At 40.3% G+C, this 19666-nt stretch overlaps 1 long non-coding RNA gene across 1 annotated transcript; it reads left to right on the top strand.

Moving 5' to 3' along the window:
- Window positions 1-622: 622 nt before the first annotated feature.
- On the top strand, window positions 623-1760 carry LOC137611475 (uncharacterized). Its single transcript, XR_011038639.1, has 2 exons — window positions 623-882; window positions 1228-1760. It is a non-coding gene; the product is annotated as an uncharacterized lncRNA (long non-coding RNA).
- Window positions 1761-19666: the final 17906 nt, after the last annotated feature.

Genomic DNA, 19666 nt, shown 5'->3' with positions numbered 1-19666 from the left:
TCTGAGGCCCCATCATGTCGCTGTACATTTATGACCCTGAGTCGGACCCAGAAGCTCCAAAAGAAACACCGACTGTGCGGCTGCAGCAGGACGTTTCTGAATGGTTAGTACGTGTGAACGTTACTTAGTTGGTTCTGTGTTGTTTTGTTGTGTAACCTACGTCATCACAGGACGTTAGCATCGTCCGGTAGCTACTTTTGTTTCTACTCCCGCCTCTTATCACACAGTAATAATGTCATATGTCTTATTATGTATTTTGTATATGTACAGATGTGTTTACTGTTAAAATGTTGCTGTATTTCTATAAGTGACAGTAAAGTCTGATGGTGGTTCTGATAGTTATTACCATGTGGCTAATGCTAGCTTCTGCTCACAGCTAAGTTACTTTATTTTTCTATCACACTGATTTAACCCGTTACTAAACTGCTAAATATTTGAGGCAGTCCTGTGCCAAGACACACGGAGCTGACACCTGCTACCATCACACCATGTTAATGGTGAAATGATGTAACCATATTGCAGTGATGCCTTTATATACTCTATTTTGAGGAGTCTTCACCTGTTGTACAGGTGTTCCTGTGGACACTGAATGTATGCCAACAGAAGCAGAAAACATCTGTTTGGAGATACAAGTAGCAAGCTCACAGCTAAACCACCAAGTTATGTCTCTACGGTATTCGGCTACTTTTACAACTGTAAATTCAAATGACCTTTACCATGTTTTTCACTGTAGGTTAGGAGCTGTCTGCAGATTGATGAAGTTCCGTGCATGACTCAACATCCTGGGTTCCAGCTTGTGTGCCTAAACATGTACACACTACAAATGGCTGGTGACGTACTGAGGGCCGAGTATGGCCCTTCACGTCTGAGACCAATACATCGGTAAGTCGTTCTTTGAAAAATGTCGGAATAAAAACTAGCTGTCTTATTTTGCTTCATTAGGCATTCCTTCATTAATGCAGTAACATGACATACATAGGTACAACAAAGTCTAATGTATTGTATTTGCGATACCTTTATTTTTATCTTATTAATAGACATGTTGAACATTTTTTGGTATTCACAATCCATTTATGTTGACATATACAAGCATTTATTTACATAAAACAATACATCCAATAATAATAATGAGAACACAGGGCCATCCTATCAGGAAATCAACAACAGTTGTAATACTCGGGATTGAAAACATTGTGAAATAAATAGTTTTGTGTCCTTTTTCTGTAGATGGTGCAGACATCTGGCCTATCGCACCTTTGGTGGCTGGTGCTGGGGCTACTTAGGACGCAGAATCCGGGTTGTCATCCCAGCATGTGTGGTCCTTCACATACGCCAGGAGTTTCCTGAAGACAAAGGCCATTACTCTGGATTTAGACCGAGTCTTGGTTGAACCTGGTCATGTGGCTGACAATGACCTCGTCCTTGTCAGGACGCTCATACTGGGCAGACAGAATCTCGGGGAGAGGAATGGACAACATCTCATTTGTGTATAGCACGGGGTCCACCAAGACTTTGTCACATATGAGGTCCAACATATCAGCTACAAAACCTGTTCAATAAAACAAAAAGATAGATTTTTACTGTTATTGATATTGCTTGATTCATTTCTTTGTTTAGAAAAATTCAAAATACATCCTGGTACTTGCTACTAATTTATTTATTTGTATGGTTACTTTTCACTGTGTTTTGGTGCGAACAATTACCAACAGAATTTCAAAACATGTTTGTTTGAAATATTAAAATATTGCAACACTAACAGAGAGGTTTGACTCATTGTCACATTGTCCCTTCAAAAGCCTTTGGAAAAGTGTATCTTGTAGAGGGGTACACCAAACGTAACGAAATAACGAGCCAAAACAATATATGACATACATGAATCTGTCTCAAAAATTTTTATACTTAAGTCCTATGGACAACTATATTTTGAAAATTAGTGTATTTAACCAATTTTATTAAAACATTGTATGGAATATGACATGTACATACCTTTACTTCAATAGTGGGAATGAAGAGTCCTGCAGGACAGCTGTGTACCAACAGTATGAGTGTCCACTGGGTCAGTTTGGCCCCCCACGTCCCTTGAAGCTGTAGGCTGAAAGGATGCACAAGGAAGAGGGACACTAATTTCAGGACACCAATGTTCTGATATTGGATAAGGAGGACAGACCTGTGTGCGTTGTTGCTATGACGACCAACATACAAACGACTCACACGTCTGCGCACACACACAATGCGAAACAAAGCACAACTCCCTACGTAGCCTAGCATAAGTTGACTTTATGCTGACAGATAATAGAAAAGAAAATATAAGACCAACTTTTTAGTTTTATACTGTAGGTCCAGCACGCACACGTGTGGGAGTGCACGCACACACACAGCACGCAAACTCGAAACAAAGGAGACCTCCCTACATAGCCTAGCATAGCATGACTTCGTTCATGCTAACCGACAAAAAGAAAAAAGATAAAATGTGAGCCCAACTCATGTGCGTTGTACCTACAGTAGATACTGTAGGTTCAGCGTTAGAGCGCACACACGCCAACACGAAACAAAGCAGTACCACCTAATTAGCCAAAATAGCACTCAATCACTCATGCTAACAGACAACTGCAAAAAAGATAAACATGGTGAGACTTACCTGTAACCAGGGTGCAGGTCCTTGGTCCCGTATGGTTGGGAGTGATCCTTGAATGAGGATCAGTCTCAGGCAAAGCCCCGTCTGAGCTGACCCTCTTTGCTAAAACAGGCTGGAGTGAAGTGGTTCCACACACAAACAAACGTGCAGGTGATGTAGCTGCACAGAGCCATTAAAAATGAAATGCAACCACGCTCTCTTCTGTTCTTCATTGGATGGGATTAAAAATAAACACTGGTGTTGATTTGTACAATCAACAACTGAGCAACTACCTTGTCTCCTTGTCACAGACGCCATTTCAACAGACTGCTACCTCTCGTCCGACAGGAAGAACTCCATCTTGGGGATGGCCACGCCCTTGGGCGTGTCAACCAGTCCATATCGTTCACGCCCCTGAGCATGTCCACCAATCCATATCGTCCAATACTCTGTCCAATAGCAGAGTGCAAAGTCTGACGTCAAGGATGCCTATTCTAGCAATCGAGTCGTTCAGAGCCATGACTTCCTAAAACTCCAAATATCTATTGATGCAGGAAGTGTTTGTTTACCAGATTCTAGGAGTTGGTCGGGTTAGGGAGGATCACTATGTATATGTAGAGACCTGAAAAAGTGTGATTTTCATAATAGGGCCCCTTTAAGAAAACGAAACTTACTTTTGTGGCTGCAAGCCAAGATGGCTGGGGCTGGAAGACGAGCTGGAGCAATAGATTCTGGAACATAAAACAGCCCGGAGAAGCGTCGTAAGAATTAATATTACAGAACAATATTTATCATAAAAACACGATTTTAAATTTTAATATCTTGAACACCTCTAACTTTTGGATTTTTTTTAGCACAGCAGCTTATTTTTAAGTGTCGTTACTTTAGGTCTTGCTTAGAGATCATCCATCTCGAGGAAGATCTTTTGAAAGACTTCTAAAGTGTTTTTTAGGGTAACTGAGGTTGTGTGCATATATTAGCAAGGCACATTAGCAAGGCACATGCTCTGGGAATATCCATGTCATCTGCATGACAATTCGAGTTATGGCTTTGAATTATAGGTTTAAATTAAATTGTATACAGAAGACCTATGGAAACGACACTGCAAAAATACAACATGTCCTCTGAACTTGAGGATGACAGATGTCTATATTCTTAGTGTTACAGAATATTACATAGTAATCAACACAATCCAAAAAACATGGCAACACTTTCATTTTTTTAAACAGTATATCTTAAATGCCTCTTTAACAACTGGCATTTTTAGCACAGCATTTTATTTTTAAGTGACAACACCTTAGGGCTAGCTTTGAGGTCATCCAGCTCGAGGAAGATCTTTTGAAAAACTTCAAAAGTGTTCTTTAGTTCCTTTGGGTACCTGAGGTTGAGTGCATATATTAGCCCCATTAGCAAGGCACAGGCTCTGGGAATATCCTCAGCATCTAAGACCTCGGTTCCCTCCAGGACAATCTTGGCATGGGTTGCAGGTATGCCACCTGTTGAAACAATCTTCATCACTTGGCCAGTGATATCCTCATCACCACCCTAGGTCAGAATCAGCATAAATGTTTTTTTGTAGAGGAAAAATTTCAAATCCATACAGTTCTTTCATGTAAACACACCACTTGCTATTTGTTTCATGAATTGTAGAACACATTTCACAGCACCACCGTTATCTCCTAATGAATTCACATTTGTGTCCACAAGGGAGAAGTTGCCCTGCACTGCTCATGTGCAGCTCTGTAAAAAAACACACTGCCCCTGTGAACTCAAAGTATCTGATTTACCTCTTCAGCGAATAGCTCCTCCTCCTTTTCCTTAAGGTACACCATCAAGCCACGTATGGACACTTCCCTCCTTGCCTCTACTGAATTGTCCTGTGAAAGAATGTAGAATGTTGTGAGGAATGTTGAACAGGAAGATGTGTTTACATATAAAAACAGAACGATGAGGTTTGTGATGCCTAATATATACCATTTCACTTGTAATTTAGTTCTCATTTATGTATTTTATTCTTGGACTAAGGCATTATGAGACATCATATGTCCTCATACGAAACAGTTGTCTAGATCTAGCAGACAATCTTACAATTGATGTTGAATTGAATTTTTTATCACTTGTACAGTCATGTTCAAAAATATATTACCTTTATGTAAGAAACTTATATTAATTTATTCATACCTTCAGGAGGATGTTCTGCAAGCGCTGAATCTTTACTTTTGCAGACCCTCCTCTCGAGGACAGCAACAAGATAATTTTTGAGGAGTAGTGGTCTAGCTTTGCCATAAATGTTGTCTCCAGACTCGTAGTCGTGATGCGTTTGAATTCCTGGTTAATCTGAATTTAAAAAAGAACAAAAACAACAAAAAAAACAAATGGGCACAACATGATAATCTATACAATTTACTTTAACAAAATATCAAATACTGTAAATTGTCTTAGGAAAAAATATTTACCTGAACTGCTGTGAAAAGAGCCGGCCATCTTTCTTTCAGGTCACTGATGGATGGTTCCTGACTGACAACCTCTTGCCTGCAAAATGAATGTCTTTGCCATTTTTTCTCCAATGATATGCAAGTTGTTCTTCTTTTTCACTTCATAGAGGAGTTCCAGTCTTTCACCTTCCAAACTTTCCTGTGTTTCTCCTTGGGGATGAGGAGGTAAATAGTTAACTTCTGACTTTTTTGGCTTTTTGACGTTCTTTGCAGGCGCTTTGTCATGCGGTCTTTTCTTGTTAAGAGATTTAACATCAAGCTCAGGACATCCAAGCCCCCTGAGTTTGGATGTATAGTTCCCCATTTTATATTTCAGTCGCTGTTGCCATCCATATCAATCAATCAATCAAGTTTTATTTATATAGCGCTTAATCATGACAGCAGACATTTCAAAGCGCTTTAACAGACAGAGAAACCCAACTGAACCCTCCAGAGCAAGCATAAGCGACATTGGCGGGGAAAAACTCCCTCAATGAGGAAGAAACACCGGGCAGGACCCAGACCCTTTTGGGCAGCCATCCGCCTCGACCGATTGGGTGGAAAAGAAATCAAAGGAAGATAAGAACAGCATCAGAGAGAGAGAGACAGAGAGAGAGTGACAGATAGGCCAGATAGAGACAGTACCAATACGGTTAAGGTTGCTAAAGTCAAGGCACAATTACAGCTGTGTGGATGACTGTACGGAGGAAGAAAGGAAGCAGGACCCCAGTCGATGGATAGTTGAGGGGTGGTACTGGTGGGCTTGGAGGATAAGGTCCACAACACATGGAGATATGGGGGTGATACTGGTGGGCTCGGAGGTGCAGGTCCACAGAGGAAGGTCCACGGCGGCTGGGCGGATGAGGGGTGGAACAGTAAGATGACACCGAGGAAGAGAGGCATAACATCCGTTGTATGATCCTGCTTTTTTTAGGCAAGGATACTTCAGAATCAATGCCCTAGCAACATCTGCAAACTGTAAGCCTGATGGATAGGCCACATACTGAAAGATGCTTTCTGCCAGCTTTTCCAGGATGTCAGAAATGACTGAGTTGAAGTTGAGTGGAGTTCCATTGTTCTTGAAAGCCTCATTCCCTGCGGTGAGCATCATCTCTGTGTCGTATGCAAAGCGCGGTACAGGAAATTCAGTGGGCCACCATTCTGATTGCTGAATCTCACGTTCGGGTGGTGATAGAATAAGTGTATTCTGGGAACTGCACAAGCTACTGCATTGGACGGTGGTCACTGAAGCACTGTCATCGAGTGCTGATGCTGGACTAAGGATTGAGATATCTGATTGACTTCCAAAGGAACTGTTCACTTCAGGTAAGTTAGGTGTAACTGTGGAAGGTTCAACAATGTCAACCACCTTTATTGTGTCTTTGTCCCTGATGTCACTTGTTGACGTAAGACTAAAATGTTCTTCTCCAAAATCAGCATCCCTGTAATGCAAAGTAAAGTTCCGTTGAAGCCCAAATGTCTCTCTAACAAGAGATTCAAGTTCAACCACAGTCCCAGGGAGGCCATGAGGTAAGTCAAGCTTGCGAATGTCGTGGTCCTGAAGAATAACCCTTAGCTTGGCTGCAGAAGACAAGGGTATAACTGTAATAGAAATACATCATTTTAGTTTGATTTACAGAATACATTCACATTTTTCTTTGTACTAACATTATTGGAGGGAAGGATTGACATTGATAATTACCAGTGATATGGTACAGACTTTTCATTGACTTTTCAATATTAACTTGCCTAGAGTAAGGAATTACACTGGTTATTATGTCTCTAATCACTAACTTTTATATTACACACTATATAAATTGTAATTATTTTTGTCAAAACTGGATACCTGAAAATTGGAGAATCTTATTGTCTGATTATATTTTTATATCCTTTATTTCCATGGCAAATAACAGTAGCCTTTTTAAAAAATCTTCCTAAGGATTCAATTTGAAATATAATGTAATAAGTCAAAACTACAAAGATCACATAAATTATAGGACTACAAAATACTGTTTTTGCATTTTCCAAAATTTCCTTGAAGTTTAAGTCAAACAAATGATATGGTGCTAACAGTTACTAGATATCAGTGTGAATGTAGTGCTTCTGGGTGACCATACGCTTCCCAGCCACAGTGTATGCTGCCATTGGTGTGATGTCACACAGCTCATTTGGTTCAATAACCTTGATGCTACCTGTGTTTTCAAGTTCAAAGCTTCTAAGGTGTTCATTATACCATCCATTTAAACATTTAACAATGAACCCCACCTTACCATTTACAATAGCAATTTGAATCAGCTCCACAAAATCTGGAAGACAACCCATTGAACCGTGTGCCAAGATCATTCCAGTGGAGTAAGCGGTGCTGCTGCAACACAATGTGGTTGCCATTTGGATGACTGACACACTGGGAAATTTTACTTCCAGTGCTTGTTTTATATTTTGTCTCAGCACAGTCAAATCCACCATTGACAGTTTTTTTGCCTGAAGAGGCGGTGGAATAACTGCACCACCATGTAGATGGTATGCAACCATAAACTGATGCTTTACTGCAACAGAATGTTTTGGAATGCCTTAGGGTATGTCTGACCACACGCTTAAAAAAGCTGTGTTTGGCCTCGAAACGCATGGTCCACAGCGACACAAGAGGACCAAAAGCCTTTATCTGCTGTGGGTAATGTTCTAGAAAGTGATGCTTCGGAATGAGTCTTTCCTGAGGGAACGTCTCCATGAATCTATGTCGATGCTCAGAAATCTTACTTTCAAGGTAACAAATAGTCAGGTCTGTATGAGCAGGAGATAGGACAAGCTCAACTATGTCCTTAAGATTCAGAAGGAGCTGCCAGGAGGGTTTACTCTCTGGTATTCGTTGTCCTATTATCAGGGTAAGAAGGCGAAGCAAAGCCCAATTTTCATGGGCATTCCCACCAACAGACTTTTTTGCAGCAAAGTTCAATGGAACTGATTGTGGTGTATCAGACTTGTCTGTCCATCTGTATGGGAACTCCTTGATTAATTTATTAAGTTCAGCAAGTGTGAGATATTTTCTTTTGATCAAGGCATTTAAGCACAGTGCTAGCTCGAGAGGTACAATACCTTCGAGGAGATTGTGGAGTAAATCAGGTGGGTAGCCAGATAAAACATCAAAACATCAAAATATTTTAGCTTTTCACTCAGTGGACACTGTCTCTTTACTCCACAACAATGAGACCCACTTGTCTGCGCTGTCTGAACAAGATCCCTGTGCTCTTGCACTTGTCCTGGGATGAAATGCACCAGTTCTGACTTCACATACCTGGAACTGGGATCTTTCTCCCTTACAGAACCTGCAGATGTGTGATCCTGAGAAGCCCTCAACAAATCCTCCGAGGGAGTGTGCGCCAAGTATCTGCAACAACACAGAAGACAGTTCCTTTAACCTGAATGCCTAATGAAGGGATGTGAATTCCATCTTCTTCGAGGCTTGCAATATCTTTTAACAAAGGTTCCAACACAACACTATAGCCAAACTTTTTGATATCATCAGCCTTACAGAGAATTGCAAGGTATATTTATGTCAATGATGATCTAAACAGTGCCGGAAAATTTGCTAAAACCCAATACACAGCAGTAATTTTGTGTTTTTTTCTTGAAGTGCCAAGTGGATTACACACTTCAAAATCATCCACATACAGAATGATAGAAATTGCTGGATTATTTTCTGACAGCAATGCATTGTTTTTAAAATTTGTGCCATCCTAAAATGAACTGCATTGACTTTCAGAGCTGCTATCTGTTTCACAGGTGTGTGTCAGCCAATCCAGGATTTCTTTTTTTTTTTTCAAAACCTCACGTAAAGACTTCAGTATAGGCACATACTGGAAACTTCTCTTCTCCCTGGCACTGAGCACATACTCAATGGGTTCTACCACAGAAAAATTCTCCTTGAAATACTGTCTTCTTTTGTAGGAGGTGGAAAGAGGACCATTACTCCTCAGGGCTGATGTAATTGGGTTGCACTCACATAGGTCTGTCACCATCTCTGAGATGACCACATCATCTAGTTCACAATTATGCTTCTGCAAGCATGTCTGAAAAAATACCTTTTAAAATGGGACCTGAAGCTGTTGAAGAAATAAAGTGTAGTTCTTCAGCTAACTCATCAACACACCGTTGAGGTACATTGAATATGCTTTCTAATTTAAGCAACAGGTGGGCTACATGTTTTTCTATTAAATTAGGCAATTCTCTCACTTCATCATCTTCACTCGCTGCAACCTTGGCATCACCCTCATCCTCAGGATCATCACCTGCATTTAGGGGATTGACACACGTCTTCAAAAAGCTCAGGCTTGAAGTCATCAATCGTGTGAGGATTGTGTTTCCGGTTCCTGTGAGAAGCAAATGTTCCATAAATATTTGTTTTGAAAAGACAATTTTCAAAAACACAGCACACAGTTTCCTGTTTCTTTAAATGACGACCAATATGCTCAAAGTATTCTCTTTCTGTGGAAAGAGTATTTAAGAGGCAACATGGACATTTAAATGACAGAAGCGTGGACATTGTCGCTGTGTTCCAGGCGGAATGACTTCTTGACATGTGGGTTCGCAAGCTGCCCCATGTTTTAAATGAGCAATAGCAGTCCCGGTAAAGACAAGGGAGAGATTCTCCACCGTGACCATGTCTAAGTCTATAATGCTTAAGCATCTGCCTTTCTCTGTGATTCAAATTTGCACATTTTACATGCCCACTTCATTTTTGAAAACTAGCAGTTTTATTTCAATCACCTAATTTAAAGTCAAACAGAAGGCTATGATGCCTACCAATAACGTTGATTTCACCCTTTTTTTTTAAAGAAACTTTTTTGCAAGAAATGCGCACAAACTACTGCAATGAACAGTTACTGCTAGCTTACTGCTAGCTAACACAGTACCGACCACTACTGACAAAATTCACTTTAATACTGACTACACAAGTTAACCGAATACATTAAGGCACCAACATTGTCGTCAGCGTTAGACCGAACCCCTGCAGTAATTCAGTGTAACTGAATTCAGTGTAACTGAATTATAGTAATTGTATGCTTACAGCAAATTTACACAGTAGCAGACCACTGCTGACCGAGGGAGAATACTTTGCGTGGTGTAAAACTAGTTTGCAAGACTATGGATTAGCTAATGTGATATTAGTTAATTTTTACGCACTAAACGGCAGAAGACCTTGCCCGCCATTTGTGTGCCTCGGACCGTTTACGAGACGAACAACCGCGTTTGAATTTACCGACCTCCGTGAAACTCATTTATGTTGTAATTTAATCACCGCAAACACCAAACATATTATAGGATTAGACCGAATCCCTGCAGTAATCCAGTGTCAGGACAGAACCTCCGTCTGTAGTAATTCGGTTCAACTGTATACAACAACTGATATGACTAGCTTACAGCCAGCTTACAAACTAACCTACCACTGCTGACCGAGGGAAAGTATTTCGTGTTGTGTTAAACTATTTTGTAACACTATTGATTCGCTGTTTTGACCGATATTCGTTAATTTTTACTCACTAAACAGCAGAAGTCAGCGCGCTCTTGCCCGCCATTTGTGTGCCTCGGACCGTTTACGAGACGAACAACCGCGAAAGTTTGAATTTACCGACATCCGTGAAACACATTTACGTCGTAATTTAATCACCGCAAACACCAAACAACTCACTTCGTATGTAGTAATTCAATCTAATACAATCACTTTAAGACTAGCTTACAGCTAGCTTATACTGTAGTACCACTGCTGACCGAGGAAAAGCACTTCGCGTTGTGTAAAACTATTTTTATACGACTATTGATTATCTGTTTTGACTAATATGAGTCAGTTTTACTCACCAAACGGTAGAGTTGTCTGATGTGCGCTCTGTCACTCAGTGCCGTCAGCTCTGCTGCCGCTCAGCCTGAGGTTCAGGTTCAGGTAACAGGTGGATTTCGAAAGGAGGTTTCATGTGGCAGAAAGGGGAACTGCAGTATCGGGCATTTGAACTCATTTTTTTTCCATTTCAGGGAGAGCAACTTATTAAATAAAGTTATGAACTCGTTGTAATGTAAATAAATCAGACTTAATTTTTTGTACAAAAAAAGCTGTTGTGTTTGACCTGGATCTACTGGCTCCATGAATCCTTTTTTAGAGTGTAGCGTCTGCACTATAAACTGGCAAATGTGCGAATGTGCACACATATGGTTCAGTACGGTAGTCGCAACCGCGCATAAATGACATTCAAGGCAAAACACCGGAAGTATTGCGAGATTTCTCAATACCGTAAGGCCTTGAAAATTTTCTCAAACTAAACAATCAGAACTGACAGAGAGCTGAAAATCTGTGCTCTCTGTTTTTTAGCAAACTTTTGAGGAATTACGGTACTCAAGTTACTCAAAAGTTTGCTTAAAAAACAGAGGGCACAGATTTTCAGCTCTCTGTCAGTGTTGGAATTGTTTAGTTTGAGAAAACTTTCGAGGACTTACGGTATTGAGAAGCTGTGTGACAATGTTGCGGTATACTTGCAGTGTTTTGTCTTGAATGTCATTTATGCACGATTGCGACTGTACTGAACCATACGTGTGCACATATACCCACATTTGCCAGCTCCTAGCCCGTATATGCTAGCGCTTTAGTTAATTGGTTCAGAGACATTTGTCATCCTCAAATTCAGACGACATGTATTTTTGTAGTTTTTTTAAGCTTTCTGTATAGGTGTACAGCTGAGTTTGCACCTAGTTCAATGGAATGTACAAAAATGTTCACATTTAATGAGATGTTGGTTGTTTGAATAAACAGGTAAAAAAAAATTTTTTTTTGTGTGGTATATTCTGACTTAGATAAGTTCTTATACCCAAAAAAAAATTGAAGTAACAATTTCCATGGATATTATTTAGTCATAGAATGAAAGGATAATAAGTTAGATTTACTAAAAGAAGTAGTCTTACCGCAATTAAAGTTAAGTTGGTTTAACTTAAAACAAATATTGAAGAATAGGAAAATCAAGTTGCTTGTACTGAAGTAAATGAGTTGGTCTAACTAGAAGCCTTGTCGCATGTACTGGAAAATAGATAAGTTGAAATAACTGAAAAATGTCCATGGAAATTGTTACGTCAATTTTTTTGCGTTAAGCCAGTCCATTATTTTTTAGAGTGTACTGTCATGTGAAGCAACTGAATTTGGAGCTTGCCATTATCCTAGGATGATGAACTGAAGAACTCCAACCACTGGACATTGGTGCAAACAGAACATTTAAAGTTGAGCTGCATTTGTTGTGGGAGCAATGGATGAGACGGTAAACACACATTTACTATGACCGGGGGGCAGCACTGAGCGAGTTACGCCACATTATGTGAGGTGATCGTGGATGCCTGGAACAACATCTCAACGACCCCCTTTGACACCCCCACCATCAATCGTTGAAGAGCCAGACGGGTTTAACGACGGTCGTTGGAATGTGAAAAGCACTGACCACACCCCTCAGGGTTTATAAACTGGGACATTATCAGCCACTCTCTGAACTGAAGAAGTCTCTTGGATGAGAGACGAAACGTCTTCAAGAACTTTCTTAATATCCAGTGGATCGACTCAACAGCTTTTGGATGCCTGGAACAACGTATCTGCTTCGACTATTGTCCGAGACAGACGGACTCCGACAGCGATACTGAAGTTGCCGAGCTGTTCAATGCAGAGACCGAAAATGAGGACTTCGAAGGATTTACCAAAGATATGTATTATTAATAAAATAATTAATAATACATATTTAAAAATAATGATGGTGTATTTTTTTTAAATATAAATACGTAGTACAATACAGTTCAACCACAGTCACTGTTTTGCTTCGGTTAGCTTGTTCTAGCATGCGCCGGTTGGGTAATATATCAGTTTATTTTGATGGGCAGTTATCTTGGAGTTTGAGTTGATGCCATCTAATTTTAAAAGAACTATTTTTAATTTCTACTTTGTCAACAAAAATATACGTCATTCACACAACGTCATCCGCCTTTGTCTTTACGTGCTGGTGGCTTTTGTAGTACGCGAACCCTGCAATGACATGAAAAAATCCCAAAAAAGAAAAATTTTGCAAGAAAATAGAGTTTAATTTACCGTGGACATATTCATTTGCCTATATTGCCAATGACACTGCCTTACCTTCGTGCTTGATATGTGGCGAGAAGATATCAAACAACAAAAAATGTAATGTTGAAAGACAAGCACTTTGCATTTGCTGAAAAATACCCAACCAAAGATTAGCAAAAGACAACAATTTCGGAACTGCTACAAAAAGCTGGAGAGCAAACTATCTCTCAAGAAGTGGATGACCTGTCCACAGTCAACTAGCACTGCTAGTTTTGTGGCAGCTCTGGAGATTGTACAGAAGGGGAAGCTGTTCACAGACGGTGAATATATGAAATAGACGTTCATAAAAATATCAGAACATCTATTCTCTGACTTTAAAACAAGAACAAAGTTGTTTGGAAAATTAAAGAAATGCCTCTCTCCACAAAGACTGTCAGGGACAGCCATTTAAATGGCAGAAATCGTCACCAGTAGGCAAATTGAGGACATCAATTTAGCCCAAGCATTTTCAATTGCTTGAGATGAGTCAAGAGACGTAAACGATGATGAGCAGACAGCACTGTTATGCAGATATGTCAACTTTGATGGGCCTCAGGAAGAGCTGATTGAACTCATACCCCTAAAGAGACAAACAAGTGGGCAGGACATTTGTGAAGCTGTCTAGAAGTGAAAGGAATAAAGACCACTCACCTGGTGTCACTGTCTACTAATGGAGCACCGAGTATAAGAGGACCACAGCAGGGCTTTGTGAATTTACTTCAAAAGTCACTATATCGAGAGCTAATGACGTTTCACTGCATCATCCACCAAAAAGCACTGTGCTCATACCCCCCCCCCTGAATGTATGGAAGTTATAAAGCTCGTTATCAATCTAGTGAACAAAATCTTTGCCAACAGCTTAAGCCAACGTCAGGTTTGTTCATTGTTAGAAAAAGTCAAAAATGAATATTCAGATCTTCTGCTGCACAACAGAATCCGGTGGCTGTCCAGGAGAAATGTGCTAAAGCTCTTCACTGCCTGTCTTGAGCATTTGAAAACCTTCTTGGAAAGCAAAGGCCTCAGCTATCCTGAACTAGAAGACTATAATTGGTTTGGAAGATTTAATTCATAATAAACATGACAAGCCACTTGAACACTCCAAATAAAAGTCTCCAAGGGAAGGGAAGCACGGCCCTGCAGATGCTGGAGGAAATTTGAGCCTTTGAGCGCAAGAAGACGGTTTTTGCAAGAGATGTGCAAAAAGGTATGCTCTTTCACTTCCCCTCTATAAGAGAGTCCAAAGAAGTAAACAATTAAGTAGATTGGGATTATTTTTACCATACCGTCATTGCAATGCAGCTGCATTTGGAGAAAGATTCAGTGATATCAGAAAGGAGAAACTCTTTCTTTCCCTGTCACACCGCTGAACATCGATCCATCCCTTCTGAACACAGCTGCATAAGTAAGTAAGTAAGCCTGATCTAGAAATTGAACTGGCTGACATAGCGGATAAAGATATGTGGGTAAATAAGTTCAAATCGCTGATGGCGGAGCTTGAAGAAATTGACCATCGAAAGGCTGTTCACACTAAAGAACACAAATGGAATGATATGGAAAATCTCCAACATCCCGACAAACTTGTTTTTGAAACATGGAGTGCCATTCCTGACATGTATATTAACATAAAAAATTGTGTCTTTGGAGTCCTGTCCATCTTTGGTTCAACATTCTTATGCGAGAAAGTTTTCTCAAGCATGAACTTCAAAAAGTCCGCATACAGCTCCCGCCTCACGGATGAGAGCCTCCATTTCTGTATAAAGATTAAAGTCACATCTTACAGCCCCGACATACAGGGAAGATCTGCAGCGGATTTCAAACACATAAGTTACATTAAATAAGCAAGAACAATAGCATTTAAAAAGCTAATATTTCCCCCAAAAAACGCAACATTTCAGACTCTGATCAGACAATGTAGTTTTTTTTGTATGTTCAAATGCTTAGTTAAAACCCAAGGAGGACCAGAAAGAACTGACACGGGTGTGTCAAAAGGCGCTTTTAAAGCTGCTAAGCTGCAGCTAAATGTTTTATTTATATCAAAATGGGGTGGTTTTTATTTTACTTTTACACAAATATAGGAAGGACTTAAATAGGCCTATAGGTTACAGTTTAATCTGTTTCAAAGTAGGGCTACAAATGCAAACTGCACTTCTGTTGTTATATTCAGTGGTTGTAACAGGTAAAATGAACAAAAGATGAAAACTTTTGAAAGTTTTACTTTGAAAGTTCTGTTATTTTTTGCGGCTCCTGACGGTATTTTTGTTGGTAGAAGAGAAATATAGCTCTTTTGATGTATATAGTATATAAATTATTAATTTGAACTGAAGTGAGAAAGTGTCAAACTAAGAGCAAACAGGTAAAAAAAAACCAACTGGACTGGAGTCACGGCAGTGACCGATGCGACACGAGCAGTTTTTCAGTTCTGTCTGGTTAAATGCACCGTGTAGTGCAACAAAACAAAACAAGAAACAAGTTCACCAAGGAACCTTAAGTAGATTGAAATAGAGGCAAGCTGAAGAAAACCTAAGGAAAGCAACATGAGCTACAGTGAAGCCACATACAGACAGATCAGTCAATGTCTATGTGTGTGCAAGAGTGGGGCAGAATGTCCCTGTAGTGTCTATGTAGGGCGCAGCGTGCGCTATGGACAATCACAGAACGTGAAGACAGTCAGTTCTGAAGATTTTCCTTCAGCTATGCCAGCTGGGATATGCTTCAGCCCCCTGTGACCAGTGCAAGCGGATGAAGCAGTCAGGAAAATGAATGAACGAGCCTGAGTTTTGATGACTTTTACTCATAGCATGCTCGTACTCGTCAAAAACGCGTTATCCATACCAGATACTCGTCTGAAACGAGTATTCCGCTCAACCCTAATTGAAACCACATTCGGGAGGAAGTTTCATATTCCATCTGGACAGACACGTCTCATTCTGAACATCTCCAAGCACACCAATCGTTTTAGCCTCACCGTGACGACACTCTACGCAACGCAAGAACCAATGGTCGTTACGGAGCATGGAGAACGTCTCCACGCTTACGTCATTGCAATGGCAACCTGCCAGCTCAATCAATAACATGGCCCAGTCTGAACAGAACAAGATCCAATTTATACACTTGTTTAAAACAGTGGACACTCAGCCCAGAAATATCAGACAAGAAAGGCAATCTGACTGGAATCCAATTTTCCAGCAGTCTGAACGCCTTAGAACAAAGAAGAGGAAGAGGGAGGAGTTATTGTTGGTCAGAGTCAGACAGGGGTATTCATTTAAAAGTCTCTGAGGTCCAGTTATTAAAATTTCCTCTTAATAAAAGGTCTGAACCCAAGTCCAGTTTGTGTCTTATAGCTGGCCCTTATAAGACACATTGAAAATAGTTATTATCTATTTTCAATGGAGGATATTATTTAAGTGAATACACAGCGAGCTATTTTATCATAAATACAAGTAGATAAATAAATAAAATAAATAAATTTAAAGCCTTTATGTAGAGTAGAGTAGAGTAGAGTAGAGTAGAGTAGAGTAGAGTAGAGTAGAGTAGAGTAGAGTAGAGAGTAGAGTAGGACTTTATTCATCCCTTCAGGAGGGTCCATCAGGGAAATGTAAGATTGAAGACAATAAGAGTCTTATCATAGGTGATTTTAACATTCACGTAGACAATCAATCAGACTCTTTCACCTTAGATTTTATGAATATGTTGAACTGTATGGATTTTAACCAACACGTAATCCTGCCAACCCACAACAGAGGCCTTACATTAGACCTTATAATAACCAATGGCCTATCTATCAGTGTCTCCTCTGTTATGGACGTTGGCATATCTGATCATTACTGTGTATATTTTGCGATAAATTGACTTATAAAACATGATATTCTACAACAAACTGTGAGGAAGCGCTATATCACCTCGGAAGTAGCTGAAAATTTTATTCATCTTTTACAAGACATTCCGGCAGATATTTTACCCTCCTCTTGTGATTTTATGGTTGATAGTTTTAACAGTAAACTCAAGTCTGTTCTTGATTTAGTTGCCCCTTTAAAATAAAAAATAAAAAGTTTCTAATCCAACATCTCCCTGGATAAATGGAGAAATCAAAAAATTAAAGAGAAACTGTAGGATAGCTGAGAGGCGATGGAGGAAAAACAAATTAACCATCAACTACCAAATTTACTGTGAACAGCTGATTATCTATAATAAGGCAATAAAGCGATCAAGACAAGCACATTTCTCAACCGTGACAATCCATATATTCTTTTTTCAACAATTGATCGTTTAATCAATCCTGTTTTTAATAACACAAATGTTATGTCATCCTACTCAAAGTGTGAGGAATTTGCAGCCCATTTTAATATTAAAATTGATAGCATAAAGTCAAACGTCTCCCACTGTCAAACCTTGAATTGTATTACCAATGAACCTCTCATTACAATTGAGGAAACACTAGAGAAATTTGTCTTGGTTGATGCTGAGATATTGGTAAAGGTTATTTCTCAACTTAAACCCACAACTTGCAATTTAGATCCCATCCCCACATCCTTTTTAAATCAGTTTATAGCTTTTTTGGACCATGATTTGCTTAATATCATTAATTGTTCGCTTCAGACAGGTGTATTCCCATCCTCTTTCAAAACTGCAATAGTTAAACCCACTCTGAAAAGAAAAAATTTAGATCCATCAGCCCTCAGTAATTACAGACCTGTATCTAATCTGCCATTTTTAAGTAAGATTTTAGAAAAACTTGTTTTTAATCAGCTAAACGATTTGTTAAACTCTCATAATATTTTTGAAGAATATCAATCTGGTTTTCGGGCCAAACATAGTACAGAGACGGCATTAACAAAAGTTGTCAATGATTTAAGGTGCAATATGGACACAAAGAAACTTTCTGTTCTTGTCTTGCTTGACCTCAGTGCAGCATTTGACACAGTTGACCACGCAATTCTCCTGGACAGAGTTTATGCCCTGATTGGCATCTCTGGTACGGTTTTAAATTGGTTTAAGTCATATCTTACTGGAAGAGAATTTTTTATAAACATGGATGAATAATCCTCTAAGAGCTATGAACTGAAGTGTGGTGTCCCCCAAGGCTCAATTTTAGGTCCAACTCTTTTTAATCTTTATATGTTACTGTAGAGGATTGGAAATAGAATTTTGAAGTTAAAAGTTATCCCCCTATTATATATTTTTTTATTTTCATTAAGTCTAGTGCAAAGGCTTTCCATTTTGAGGCATTCCATTTATGTTCACCTAATTTAACAAACGTTTGCGTTGTTTGTACATTGGTATTATGGTTTCAGTGTGGTTGCTGTTTCACATCTAGGCCGCTAGAGGGCGCGTACGGGTTTGAGGATCATTATCTGCTCCGTTCCTGCTGAGATGCCTCAGAATAAATCCGGCGGTGAACGGAGCAACATAAACAGAGCCTGTGTGTTTGTTTTATACATTTTATAGGTTAGTAGAACTAAATATAATGATCGAATTGTGTCATGATTCTACAGTATGTGTTTAGAAAGCATTATACTGTAGTGGGGTCACATAATTCACCCAGGTACTTTGGGTGTAGTTCGGGGGTTCCTACACGGACAGGTAAAAGTGTTACACAGTCTGTCTTACCATGCTCAATGTTCAGCAGTAAAGTTTATGCTCCTTTCAATACTCCGCCTCCGACTCCAATTCTTCGGCACCACACTGGTGACCCCGACGTCAGTCTCGACGAAGTTTCCGAGACTGATCCGAACATGACGAACAACGCTATCGTCTTAAGATTGACGGAGTTTTGGGAGACGTCCGCCGCGGCATGGTTCGCCCAGGCGGAGGCTCAGTTCGCCCTCCGCGGCGTGGATGACGATGCTACACGCTACTACCACGTCGTCGCAGCCCTAGGGAGCTCTACTGCAGCCAGAGCAGTGGGTTTCATCACATCCCCTCCTGCGAGTGATAAGTACCCAGCATTAAAGGCATATCTCCTCAAAACTTTTGAACTGTCACGACCTGAGAGAGCCAGACGTTTGTTTGCCATTAAAGGTTTGGGGGACAGCAAACCTTCAGAACACATGGAAATGATGTTAGCCCTACTGGGGGAGGAAGAACCGAATTTCCTCTTCATTGAACTTTTCCTGAGGCACATGCCGCCGCACGTGCAGACGGCGCTTGCCAATACGACCATTACAGAACCCCGTGCTCTAGCAGAGGAGGCTGACCGTTTTTTCTTAGCTACACAGCGTTTCACGCCCCGGCGCGCAGTCACGCTCCCCCGGCACGCAGTCACACACCCCCGTACGCTGGTGTACAGACTGACAGAAACGCCCCCGCCACCTCCGACCGTTCTGACCCGGGGTTATGCTACTTCCACGCACGCTTCGGCGCGAAGGCGAAGCAGTGCCGCGCCCCCTGCAGCTATGGCCCGCGCTCTGTGAAGGCTGTGAGCGCGGGCGCCACGACCCAGCTACTGTTCATTAAAGACTCTAT

This window comes from Antennarius striatus, chromosome 17 (assembly GCF_040054535.1).
Source record: "Antennarius striatus isolate MH-2024 chromosome 17, ASM4005453v1, whole genome shotgun sequence".
Classification (NCBI taxonomy): domain Eukaryota; kingdom Metazoa; phylum Chordata; class Actinopteri; order Lophiiformes; family Antennariidae; genus Antennarius; species Antennarius striatus.
This window is presented reverse-complemented; position numbering and strand designations above follow the sequence as displayed.